Raw genomic sequence first — 9,960 nt, 5'->3', positions numbered from 1 at the left:
AAAAAGCAGCAGCGCCCTCTGCTTTTTGTAAAGAGGAGTGAAAAAAGCTTACAGCACCTGGTATTCCCAGGCGGTCTCCCATCCAAGTACTGACCAGGCCCGACCCTGCTTAGCTTCCGAGATCAGACGAGATCGGGCGTGTTCAGGGTGGTATGGCCGTAAGCAAATATTGTGCCTACCAAAGGGCCTTTTAAAGATACTATATCACCACGCTTTGCTCTTTCGTCTATACAGGGAGCGCCTGCAGATTGCCAGACACACTCACAGCTTTTAAATGTCAAATCAGAATGTACAAAGTGGCTATAAGGATCACAAATGTAGTGCAGTAAAAAGATTAATATTTACTGTTGAAATGTAGAATACGTTAGCATAAAATTGAAAAGAAAATGATCGATGAGCTTAGGAATGATGAAAGCCATCATTTAACTGGATTTGTGTCATTTCTATACCGGCAAGTCATGATCTAGCTATTTCCTTCCCACCCTGTCGGTGTCCACTGAAAAAGCAGCAGCGCCCTCTGCTTTTTGTAAAGAGGAGTGAAAAAAGCTTACAGCACCTGGTATTCCCAGGCGGTCTCCCATCCAAGTACTGACCAGGCCCGACCCTGCTTAAAATTGAAAAAGAAAATGATCGATGAGCTTAGGAATGATGAAAGCCATCATTTAACTGGATTTGTGTCATTTCTATACCGGCAAGTCATGATCTAGCTATTTCCTTCCCACCCTGTCGGTGTCCACTGAAAAAGCAGCAGCGCCCTCTGCTTTTTGTAAAGAGGAGTGAAAAAAGCTTACAGCACCTGGTATTCCCAGGCGGTCTCCCATCCAAGTACTGACCAGGCCCGACCCTGCTTAGCTTCCGAGATCAGACGAGATCGGGCGTGTTCAGGGTGGTATGGCCGTAAGCAAATATTGTGCCTACCAAAGGGCCTTTTAAAGATACTATATCACCACGCTTTGCTCTTTCGTCTATACAGGGAGCGCCTGCAGATTTCCAGACACACTCACAGCTTTTAAATGTCAAATCAGAATGTACAAAGTGGCTATAAGGATCACAAATGTAGTGCAGTAAAAATATTAATATTTACTGTTGAAATGTAGAATACGTTAGCATAAAATTGAAAAGAAAATGATCGATGAGCTTAGGAATGATGAAAGCCATCATTTAACTGGATTTGTGTCATTTCTATACCGGCAAGTCATGATCTAGCTATTTCCTTCCCACCCTGTCGGTGTCCACTGAAAAAGCAGCAGCGCCCTCTGCTTTTGTAAAGAGGAGTGAAAAAAAGCTTACAGCACCTGGTATTCCCAGGCGGTCTCCCATCCAAGTACTGACCAGGCCCGACCCTGCTTAGCTTCCGAGATCAGACGAGATCGGGCGTGTTCAGGGTGGTATGGCCGTAAGCAAATATTGTGCCTACCAAAGGGCCTTTTAAAGATACTATATCACCACGCTTTGCTCTTTCGTCTATACAGGGAGCGCCTGCAGATTTCCAGACACACTCACAGCTTTTAAATGTCAAATCAGAATGTACAAAGTGGCTATAAGGATCACAAATGTAGTGCAGTAAAAATATTAATATTTACTGTTGAAATGTAGAATACGTTAGCATAAAATTGAAAAGAAAATGATCGATGAGCTTAGGAATGATGAAAGCCATCATTTAACTGGATTTGTGTCATTTCTATACCGGCAAGTCATGATCTAGCTATTTCCTTCCCACCCTGTCGGTGTCCACTGAAAAAGCAGCAGCGCCCTCTGCTTTTTGTAAAGAGGAGTGAAAAAAGCTTACAGCACCTGGTATTCCCAGGCGGTCTCCCATCCAAGTACTGACCAGGCCCGACCCTGCTTAGCTTCCGAGATCAGACGAGATCGGGCGTGTTCAGGGTGGTATGGCCGTAAGCAAATATTGTGCCTACCAAAGGGCCTTTTAAAGATACTATATCACCACGCTTTGCTCTTTCGTCTATACAGGGAGCGCCTGCAGATTTCCAGACACACTCACAGCTTTTAAATGTCAAATCAGAATGTACAAAGTGGCTATAAGGATCACAAATGTAGTGCAGTAAAAATATTAATATTTACTGTTGAAATGTAGAATACGTTAGCATAAAATTGAAAAGAAAATGATCGATGAGCTTAGGAATGATGAAAGCCATCATTTAACTGGATTTGTGTCATTTCTATACCGGCAAGTCATGATCTAGCTATTTCCTTCCCACCCTGTCGGTGTCCACTGAAAAAGCAGCAGCGCCCTCTGCTTTTTGTAAAGAGGAGTGAAAAAAAGCTTACAGCACCTGGTATTCCCAGGCGGTCTCCCATCCAAGTACTGACCAGGCCCGACCCTGCTTAGCTTCCGAGATCAGACGAGATCGGGCGTGTTCAGGGTGGTATGGCCGTAAGCAAATATTGTGCCTACCAAAGGTCCTTTTAAAGATACTATATCACCACGCTTTGCTCTTTCGTCTATACAGGGAGCGCCTGCAGATTTCCAGACACACTCACAGCTTTTAAATGTCAAATCAGAATGTACAAAGTGGCTATAAGGATCACAAATGTAGTGCAGTAAAAATATTAATATTTACTGTTGAAATGTAGAATACGTTAGCATAAAATTGAAAAGAAAATGATCGATGAGCTTAGGAATGATGAAAGCCATCATTTAACTGGATTTGTGTCATTTCTATACCGGCAAGTCATGATCTAGCTATTTCCTTCCCACCCTGTCGGTGTCCACTGAAAAAGCAGCAGCGCCCTCTGCTTTTTGTAAAGAGGAGTGAAAAAAGCTTACAGCACCTGGTATTCCCAGGCGGTCTCCCATCCAAGTACTGACCAGGCCCGACCCTGCTTAGCTTCCGAGATCAGACGAGATCGGGCGTGTTCAGGGTGGTATGGCCGTAAGCAAATATTGTGCCTACCAAAGGGCCTTTTAAAGATACTATATCACCACGCTTTGCTCTTTCGTCTATACAGGGAGCGCCTGCAGATTTCCAGACACACTCACAGCTTTTAAATGTCAAATCAGAATGTACAAAGTGGCTATAAGGATCACAAATGTAGTGCAGTAAAAATATTAATATTTACTGTTGAAATGTAGAATACGTTAGCATAAAATTGAAAAGAAAATGATCGATGAGCTTAGGAATGATGAAAGCCATCATTTAACTGGATTTGTGTCATTTCTATACCGGCAAGTCATGATCTAGCTATTTCCTTCCCACCCTGTCGGTGTCCACTGAAAAAGCAGCAGCGCCCTCTGCTTTTTGTAAAGAGGAGTGAAAAAAGCTTACAGCACCTGGTATTCCCAGGCGGTCTCCCATCCAAGTACTGACCAGGCCCGACCCTGCTTAGCTTCCGAGATCAGACGAGATCGGGCGTGTTCAGGGTGGTATGGCCGTAAGCAAATATTGTGCCTACCAAAGGGCCTTTTAAAGATACTATATCACCACGCTTTGCTCTTTCGTCTATACAGGGAGCGCCTGCAGATTTCCAGACACACTCACAGCTTTTAAATGTCAAATCAGAATGTACAAAGTGGCTATAAGGATCACAAATGTAGTGCAGTAAAAATATTAATATTTACTGTTGAAATGTAGAATACGTTAGCATAAAATTGAAAAGAAAATGATCGATGAGCTTAGGAATGATGAAAGCCATCATTTAACTGGATTTGTGTCATTTCTATACCGGCAAGTCATGATCTAGCTATTTCCTTCCCACCCTGTCGGTGTCCACTGAAAAAGCAGCAGCGCCCTCTGCTTTTTGTAAAGAGGAGTGAAAAAAGCTTACAGCACCTGGTATTCCCAGGCGGTCTCCCATCCAAGTACTGACCAGGCCCGACCCTGCTTAGCTTCCGAGATCAGACGAGATCGGGCGTGTTCAGGGTGGTATGGCCGTAAGCAAATATTGTGCCTACCAAAGGGCCTTTTAAAGATACTATATCACCACGCTTTGCTCTTTCGTCTATACAGGGAGCGCCTGCAGATTTCCAGACACACTCACAGCTTTTAAATGTCAAATCAGAATGTACAAAGTGGCTATAAGGATCACAAATGTAGTGCAGTAAAAATATTAATATTTACTGTTGAAATGTAGAATACGTTAGCATAAAATTGAAAAGAAAATGATCGATGAGCTTAGGAATGATGAAAGCCATCATTTAACTGGATTTGTGTCATTTCTATACCGGCAAGTCATGATCTAGCTATTTCCTTCCCACCCTGTCGGTGTCCACTGAAAAAGCAGCAGCGCCCTCTGCTTTTTGTAAAGAGGAGTGAAAAAAGCTTACAGCACCTGGTATTCCCAGGCGGTCTCCCATCCAAGTACTGACCAGGCCCGACCCTGCTTAGCTTCCGAGATCAGACGAGATCGGGCGTGTTCAGGGTGGTATGGCCGTAAGCAAATATTGTGCCTACCAAAGGGCCTTTTAAAGATACTATATCACCACGCTTTGCTCTTTCGTCTATACAGGGAGCGCCTGCAGATTTCCAGACACACTCACAGCTTTTAAATGTCAAATCAGAATGTACAAAGTGGCTATAAGGATCACAAATGTAGTGCAGTAAAAATATTAATATTTACTGTTGAAATGTAGAATACGTTAGCATAAAATTGAAAAGAAAATGATCGATGAGCTTAGGAATGATGAAAGCCATCATTTAACTGGATTTGTGTCATTTCTATACCGGCAAGTCATGATCTAGCTATTTCCTTCCCACCCTGTCGGTGTCCACTGAAAAAGCAGCAGCGCCCTCTGCTTTTTGTAAAGAGGAGTGAAAAAAGCTTACAGCACCTGGTATTCCCAGGCGGTCTCCCATCCAAGTACTGACCAGGCCCGACCCTGCTTAGCTTCCGAGATCAGACGAGATCGGGCGTGTTCAGGGTGGTATGGCCGTAAGCAAATATTGTGCCTACCAAAGGGCCTTTTAAAGATACTATATCACCACGCTTTGCTCTTTCGTCTATACAGGGAGCGCCTGCAGATTTCCAGACACACTCACAGCTTTTAAATGTCAAATCAGAATGTACAAAGTGGCTATAAGGATCACAAATGTAGTGCAGTAAAAATATTAATATTTACTGTTGAAATGTAGAATACGTTAGCATAAAATTGAAAAGAAAATGATCGATGAGCTTAGGAATGATGAAAGCCATCATTTAACTGGATTTGTGTCATTTCTATACCGGCAAGTCATGATCTAGCTATTTCCTTCCCACCCTGTCGGTGTCCACTGAAAAAGCAGCAGCGCCCTCTGCTTTTTGTAAAGAGGAGTGAAAAAAGCTTACAGCACCTGGTATTCCCAGGCGGTCTCCCATCCAAGTACTGACCAGGCCCGACCCTGCTTAGCTTCCGAGATCAGACGAGATCGGGCGTGTTCAGGGTGGTATGGCCGTAAGCAAATATTGTGCCTACCAAAGGGCCTTTTAAAGATACTATATCACCACGCTTTGCTCTTTCGTCTATACAGGAGCGCCTGCAGATTTCCAGACACACTCACAGCTTTTAAATGTCAAATCAGAATGTACAAAGTGGCTATAAGGATCACAAATGTAGTGCAGTAAAAATATTAATATTTACTGTTGAAATGTAGAATACGTTAGCATAAAATTGAAAAGAAAATGATCGATGAGCTTAGGAATGATGAAAGCCATCATTTAACTGGATTTGTGTCATTTCTATACCGGCAAGTCATGATCTAGCTATTTCCTTCCCACCCTGTCGGTGTCCACTGAAAAAGCAGCAGCGCCCTCTGCTTTTTGTAAAGAGGAGTGAAAAAAAGCTTACAGCACCTGGTATTCCCAGGCGGTCTCCCATCCAAGTACTGACCAGGCCCGACCCTGCTTAGCTTCCGAGATCAGACGAGATCGGGCGTGTTCAGGGTGGTATGGCCGTAAGCAAATATTGTGCCTACCAAAGGGCCTTTTAAAGATACTATATCACCACGCTTTGCTCTTTCGTCTATACAGGGAGCGCCTGCAGATTTCCAGACACACTCACAGCTTTTAAATGTCAAATCAGAATGTACAAAGTGGCTATAAGGATCACAAATGTAGTGCAGTAAAAATATTAATATTTACTGTTGAAATGTAGAATACGTTAGCATAAAATTGAAAAGAAAATGATCGATGAGCTTAGGAATGATGAAAGCCATCATTTAACTGGATTTGTGTCATTTCTATACCGGCAAGTCATGATCTAGCTATTTCCTTCCCACCCTGTCGGTGTCCACTGAAAAAGCAGCAGCGCCCTCTGCTTTTTGTAAAGAGGAGTGAAAAAAGCTTACAGCACCTGGTATTCCCAGGCGGTCTCCCATCCAAGTACTGACCAGGCCCGACCCTGCTTAGCTTCCGAGATCAGACGAGATCGGGCGTGTTCAGGGTGGTATGGCCGTAAGCAAATATTGTGCCTACCAAAGGGCCTTTTAAAGATACTATATCACCACGCTTTGCTCTTTCGTCTATACAGGGAGCGCCTGCAGATTTCCAGACACACTCACAGCTTTTAAATGTCAAATCAGAATGTACAAAGTGGCTATAAGGATCACAAATGTAGTGCAGTAAAAATATTAATATTTACTGTTGAAATGTAGAATACGTTAGCATAAAATTGAAAAGAAAATGATCGATGAGCTTAGGAATGATGAAAGCCATCATTTAACTGGATTTGTGTCATTTCTATACCGGCAAGTCATGATCTAGCTATTTCCTTCCCACCCTGTCGGTGTCCACTGAAAAAGCAGCAGCGCCCTCTGCTTTTTGTAAAGAGGAGTGAAAAAAGCTTACAGCACCTGGTATTCCCAGGCGGTCTCCCATCCAAGTACTGACCAGGCCCGACCCTGCTTAGCTTCCGAGATCAGACGAGATCGGGCGTGTTCAGGGTGGTATGGCCGTAAGCAAATATTGTGCCTACCAAAGGGCCTTTTAAAGATACTATATCACCACGCTTTGCTCTTTCGTCTATACAGGGAGCGCCTGCAGATTTCCAGACACACTCACAGCTTTTAAATGTCAAATCAGAATGTACAAAGTGGCTATAAGGATCACAAATGTAGTGCAGTAAAAATATTAATATTTACTGTTGAAATGTAGAATACGTTAGCATAAAATTGAAAAGAAAATGATCGATGAGCTTAGGAATGATGAAAGCCATCATTTAACTGGATTTGTGTCATTTCTATACCGGCAAGTCATGATCTAGCTATTTCCTTCCCACCCTGTCGGTGTCCACTGAAAAAGCAGCAGCGCCCTCTGCTTTTTGTAAAGAGGAGTGAAAAAAGCTTACAGCACCTGGTATTCCCAGGCGGTCTCCCATCCAAGTACTGACCAGGCCCGACCCTGCTTAGCTTCCGAGATCAGACGAGATCGGGCGTGTTCAGGGTGGTATGGCCGTAAGCAAATATTGTGCCTACCAAAGGGCCTTTTAAAGATACTATATCACCACGCTTTGCTCTTTCGTCTATACAGGGAGCGCCTGCAGATTTCCAGACACACTCACAGCTTTTAAATGTCAAATCAGAATGTACAAAGTGGCTATAAGGATCACAAATGTAGTGCAGTAAAAATATTAATATTTACTGTTGAAATGTAGAATACGTTAGCATAAAATTGAAAAGAAAATGATCGATGAGCTTAGGAATGATGAAAGCCATCATTTAACTGGATTTGTGTCATTTCTATACCGGCAAGTCATGATCTAGCTATTTCCTTCCCACCCTGTCGGTGTCCACTGAAAAAGCAGCAGCGCCCTCTGCTTTTTGTAAAGAGGAGTGAAAAAAGCTTACAGCACCTGGTATTCCCAGGCGGTCTCCCATCCAAGTACTGACCAGGCCCGACCCTGCTTAGCTTCCGAGATCAGACGTGTTCAGGGTGGTATGGCCGTAAGCAAATATTGTGCCTACCAAAGGGCCTTTTAAAGATACTATATCACCACGCTTTGCTCTTTCGTCTATACAGGGAGCGCCTGCAGATTTCCAGACACACTCACAGCTTTTAAATGTCAAATCAGAATGTACAAAGTGGCTATAAGGATCACAAATGTAGTGCAGTAAAAATATTAATATTTACTGTTGAAATGTAGAATACGTTAGCATAAAATTGAAAAGAAAATGATCGATGAGCTTAGGAATGATGAAAGCCATCATTTAACTGGATTTGTGTCATTTCTATACCGGCAAGTCATGATCTAGCTATTTCCTTCCCACCCTGTCGGTGTCCACTGAAAAAGCAGCAGCGCCCTCTGCTTTTTGTAAAGAGGAGTGAAAAAAGCTTACAGCACCTGGTATTCCCAGGCGGTCTCCCATCCAAGTACTGACCAGGCCCGACCCTGCTTAGCTTCCGAGATCAGACGAGATCGGGTGTTTCAGGGTGGTATGGCCGTAAGCAAATATTGTGCCTACCAAAGGGCCTTTTAAAGATACTATATCACCACGCTTTGCTCTTTCGTCTATACAGGGAGCGCCTGCAGATTTCCAGACACACTCACAGCTTTTAAATGTCAAATCAGAATGTACAAAGTGGCTATAAGGATCACAAATGTAGTGCAGTAAAAATATTAATATTTACTGTTGAAATGTAGAATACGTTAGCATAAAATTGAAAAGAAAATGATCGATGAGCTTAGGAATGATGAAAGCCATCATTTAACTGGATTTGTGTCATTTCTATACCGGCAAGTCATGATCTAGCTATTTCCTTCCCACCCTGTCGGTGTCCACTGAAAAAGCAGCAGCGCCCTCTGCTTTTTGTAAAGAGGAGTGAAAAAAGCTTACAGCACCTGGTATTCCCAGGCGGTCTCCCATCCAAGTACTGACCAGGCCCGACCCTGCTTAGCTTCCGAGATCAGACGAGATCGGGCGTGTTCAGGGTGGTATGGCCGTAAGCAAATATTGTGCCTACCAAAGGGCCTTTTAAAGATACTATATCACCACGCTTTGCTCTTTCGTCTATACAGGGAGCGCCTGCAGATTTCCAGACACACTCACAGCTTTTAAATGTCAAATCAGAATGTACAAAGTGGCTATAAGGATCACAAATGTAGTGCAGTAAAAATATTAATATTTACTGTTGAAATGTAGAATACGTTAGCATAAAATTGAAAAGAAAATGATCGATGAGCTTAGGAATGATGAAAGCCATCATTTAACTGGATTTGTGTCATTTCTATACCGGCAAGTCATGATCTAGCTATTTCCTTCCCACCCTGTCGGTGTCCACTGAAAAAGCAGCAGCGCCCTCTGCTTTTTGTAAAGAGGAGTGAAAAAAAGCTTACAGCACCTGGTATTCCCAGGCGGTCTCCCATCCAAGTACTGACCAGGCCCGACCCTGCTTAGCTTCCGAGATCAGACGAGATCGGGCGTGTTCAGGGTGGTATGGCCGTAAGCAAATATTGTGCCTACCAAAGGGCCTTTTAAAGATACTATATCACCACGCTTTGCTCTTTCGTCTATACAGGAGCGCCTGCAGATTTCCAGACACACTCACAGCTTTTAAATGTCAAATCAGAATGTACAAAGTGGCTATAAGGATCACAAATGTAGTGCAGTAAAAATATTAATATTTACTGTTGAAATGTAGAATACGTTAGCATAAAATTGAAAAGAAAATGATCGATGAGCTTAGGAATGATGAAAGCCATCATTTAACTGGATTTGTGTCATTTCTATACCGGCAAGTCATGATCTAGCTATATCCTTCCCACCCTGTCGGTGTCCACTGAAAAAGCAGCAGCGCCCTCTGCTTTTTGTAAAGAGGAGTGAAAAAAGCTTACAGCACCTGGTATTCCCAGGCGGTCTCCCATCCAAGTACTGACCAGGCCCGACCCTGCTTAGCTTCCGAGATCAGACGAGATCGGGCGTGTTCAGGGTGGTATGGCCGTAAGCAAATATTGTGCCTACCAAAGGGCCTTTTAAAGATACTATATCACCACGCTTTGCTCTTTCGTCTATACAGGGAGCGCCTGCAGAT

The 9,960-nt window shown here is 43.3% G+C and overlaps 19 non-coding genes and 1 pseudogene across 19 annotated transcripts; all 20 read right to left on the bottom strand.

Annotated features, from left to right (window-relative positions):
- Nucleotides 1-45: 45 nt before the first annotated feature.
- On the bottom strand, nucleotides 46-164 carry LOC129117121 (5S ribosomal RNA). Its single transcript, XR_008533805.1, has one exon. It is a non-coding gene; the product is annotated as a 5S ribosomal RNA (ribosomal RNA).
- Nucleotides 165-784: 620 nt separating this feature from the next.
- On the bottom strand, nucleotides 785-903 carry LOC129117120 (5S ribosomal RNA). Its single transcript, XR_008533804.1, has one exon. It is a non-coding gene; the product is annotated as a 5S ribosomal RNA (ribosomal RNA).
- Nucleotides 904-1,283: 380 nt separating this feature from the next.
- On the bottom strand, nucleotides 1,284-1,402 carry LOC129117119 (5S ribosomal RNA). Its single transcript, XR_008533803.1, has one exon. It is a non-coding gene; the product is annotated as a 5S ribosomal RNA (ribosomal RNA).
- A 380-nt stretch (nucleotides 1,403-1,782) lies between these two features.
- On the bottom strand, nucleotides 1,783-1,901 carry LOC129117118 (5S ribosomal RNA). Its single transcript, XR_008533802.1, has one exon. It is a non-coding gene; the product is annotated as a 5S ribosomal RNA (ribosomal RNA).
- A 381-nt stretch (nucleotides 1,902-2,282) lies between these two features.
- On the bottom strand, nucleotides 2,283-2,401 carry LOC129117117 (5S ribosomal RNA). Its single transcript, XR_008533801.1, has one exon. It is a non-coding gene; the product is annotated as a 5S ribosomal RNA (ribosomal RNA).
- A 380-nt stretch (nucleotides 2,402-2,781) lies between these two features.
- LOC129117116 (5S ribosomal RNA) lies at nucleotides 2,782-2,900 on the bottom strand. Its single transcript, XR_008533800.1, has one exon. It is a non-coding gene; the product is annotated as a 5S ribosomal RNA (ribosomal RNA).
- A 380-nt stretch (nucleotides 2,901-3,280) lies between these two features.
- Nucleotides 3,281-3,399, bottom strand: LOC129117115 (5S ribosomal RNA). The gene has a single exon (XR_008533799.1). It is a non-coding gene; the product is annotated as a 5S ribosomal RNA (ribosomal RNA).
- A 380-nt stretch (nucleotides 3,400-3,779) lies between these two features.
- Nucleotides 3,780-3,898, bottom strand: LOC129117113 (5S ribosomal RNA). The gene has a single exon (XR_008533798.1). It is a non-coding gene; the product is annotated as a 5S ribosomal RNA (ribosomal RNA).
- Nucleotides 3,899-4,278: 380 nt separating this feature from the next.
- LOC129117112 (5S ribosomal RNA) lies at nucleotides 4,279-4,397 on the bottom strand. Its single transcript, XR_008533797.1, has one exon. It is a non-coding gene; the product is annotated as a 5S ribosomal RNA (ribosomal RNA).
- A 380-nt stretch (nucleotides 4,398-4,777) lies between these two features.
- Nucleotides 4,778-4,896, bottom strand: LOC129117110 (5S ribosomal RNA). Its single transcript, XR_008533795.1, has one exon. It is a non-coding gene; the product is annotated as a 5S ribosomal RNA (ribosomal RNA).
- A 380-nt stretch (nucleotides 4,897-5,276) lies between these two features.
- On the bottom strand, nucleotides 5,277-5,395 carry LOC129117109 (5S ribosomal RNA). The gene has a single exon (XR_008533794.1). It is a non-coding gene; the product is annotated as a 5S ribosomal RNA (ribosomal RNA).
- A 380-nt stretch (nucleotides 5,396-5,775) lies between these two features.
- LOC129117108 (5S ribosomal RNA) lies at nucleotides 5,776-5,894 on the bottom strand. Its single transcript, XR_008533793.1, has one exon. It is a non-coding gene; the product is annotated as a 5S ribosomal RNA (ribosomal RNA).
- Nucleotides 5,895-6,274: 380 nt separating this feature from the next.
- On the bottom strand, nucleotides 6,275-6,393 carry LOC129117107 (5S ribosomal RNA). Its single transcript, XR_008533792.1, has one exon. It is a non-coding gene; the product is annotated as a 5S ribosomal RNA (ribosomal RNA).
- Nucleotides 6,394-6,773: 380 nt separating this feature from the next.
- On the bottom strand, nucleotides 6,774-6,892 carry LOC129117106 (5S ribosomal RNA). The gene has a single exon (XR_008533791.1). It is a non-coding gene; the product is annotated as a 5S ribosomal RNA (ribosomal RNA).
- A 380-nt stretch (nucleotides 6,893-7,272) lies between these two features.
- On the bottom strand, nucleotides 7,273-7,391 carry LOC129088595 (5S ribosomal RNA). Its single transcript, XR_008531028.1, has one exon. It is a non-coding gene; the product is annotated as a 5S ribosomal RNA (ribosomal RNA).
- Nucleotides 7,392-7,771: 380 nt separating this feature from the next.
- LOC129088545 (5S ribosomal RNA) lies at nucleotides 7,772-7,880 on the bottom strand (annotated as a pseudogene).
- A 380-nt stretch (nucleotides 7,881-8,260) lies between these two features.
- LOC129117122 (5S ribosomal RNA) lies at nucleotides 8,261-8,378 on the bottom strand. Its single transcript, XR_008533806.1, has one exon. It is a non-coding gene; the product is annotated as a 5S ribosomal RNA (ribosomal RNA).
- A 380-nt stretch (nucleotides 8,379-8,758) lies between these two features.
- On the bottom strand, nucleotides 8,759-8,877 carry LOC129088594 (5S ribosomal RNA). Its single transcript, XR_008531027.1, has one exon. It is a non-coding gene; the product is annotated as a 5S ribosomal RNA (ribosomal RNA).
- A 381-nt stretch (nucleotides 8,878-9,258) lies between these two features.
- On the bottom strand, nucleotides 9,259-9,377 carry LOC129088593 (5S ribosomal RNA). Its single transcript, XR_008531026.1, has one exon. It is a non-coding gene; the product is annotated as a 5S ribosomal RNA (ribosomal RNA).
- Nucleotides 9,378-9,756: 379 nt separating this feature from the next.
- On the bottom strand, nucleotides 9,757-9,875 carry LOC129088592 (5S ribosomal RNA). Its single transcript, XR_008531025.1, has one exon. It is a non-coding gene; the product is annotated as a 5S ribosomal RNA (ribosomal RNA).
- Nucleotides 9,876-9,960: the final 85 nt, after the last annotated feature.

The sequence above is a fragment of the Anoplopoma fimbria genome, unplaced genomic scaffold, assembly GCF_027596085.1.
Source record: "Anoplopoma fimbria isolate UVic2021 breed Golden Eagle Sablefish unplaced genomic scaffold, Afim_UVic_2022 Un_contig_13512_pilon_pilon, whole genome shotgun sequence".
In the NCBI taxonomy this organism is placed as follows: domain Eukaryota; kingdom Metazoa; phylum Chordata; class Actinopteri; order Perciformes; family Anoplopomatidae; genus Anoplopoma; species Anoplopoma fimbria.
The sequence above is the reverse complement of the archived record's forward strand: the minus strand, read 5'-3'. Positions and strand labels throughout refer to the sequence as shown.